This window comes from Salminus brasiliensis, chromosome 9 (assembly GCF_030463535.1).
Source record: "Salminus brasiliensis chromosome 9, fSalBra1.hap2, whole genome shotgun sequence".
Taxonomy (NCBI): domain Eukaryota; kingdom Metazoa; phylum Chordata; class Actinopteri; order Characiformes; family Bryconidae; genus Salminus; species Salminus brasiliensis.
Window position 1 is genome coordinate 1,501,370 of NC_132886.1, and position 658 is coordinate 1,502,027.

Below are 658 nucleotides of genomic sequence, written 5' to 3' on the forward strand. Positions count from 1 at the left end.
ACACTGGTTTCAGACGTCAAAAGGTCAGGATCTGAAAATGATCTGTTTAAATAGTTAAATCACAGATTAAAGGTTAAAGGCGAAACTTGGTCTTAAACCTGGTTTTATTTTAAGTTTTAATCTAAAAATACTTCAAGTTTTTCAAGAAGCCACACAAGTTGTTCTGCTTTAAAACAATATGAAAATGATAAAGAGTCAGACTGTGTTCTGATTGGATGAAATCGCCCCAGCAACGAAATTTGATCCCTCGAGCTACGATTGGGCAGTAGTGCCATGAAGGATTCGCTGATTGGACGTTGGCGTCACCGTAGCAACCATAATAGAGCGTCTATACATTTCTCTCCTCAGGCGTGTAGCTAAAGGATTAGCAATTGAAAAATAACGCAGCTAAAACTTAGATATTCAACAAACATAAAACACATCTTAGTTCTCTGACTGATTCTTAACCAGTGTGAACCATATTTACATCTAAATAAACCAGAATGTCCCACTTTCTGCGTCTGTTTGTTACCGCTGTTGAGTCTCCTCAGCTGCTGAAGCTCCTCTACGTTTTGTGGTTGCTATGGTGATGTGAAAGATTCTCGACTGGCCAATCAGAGGACTGCTTGTATGAACTGCCAGCCAATCGTAGTGCGGAGGCAGCTCCGTGCTAATGCGG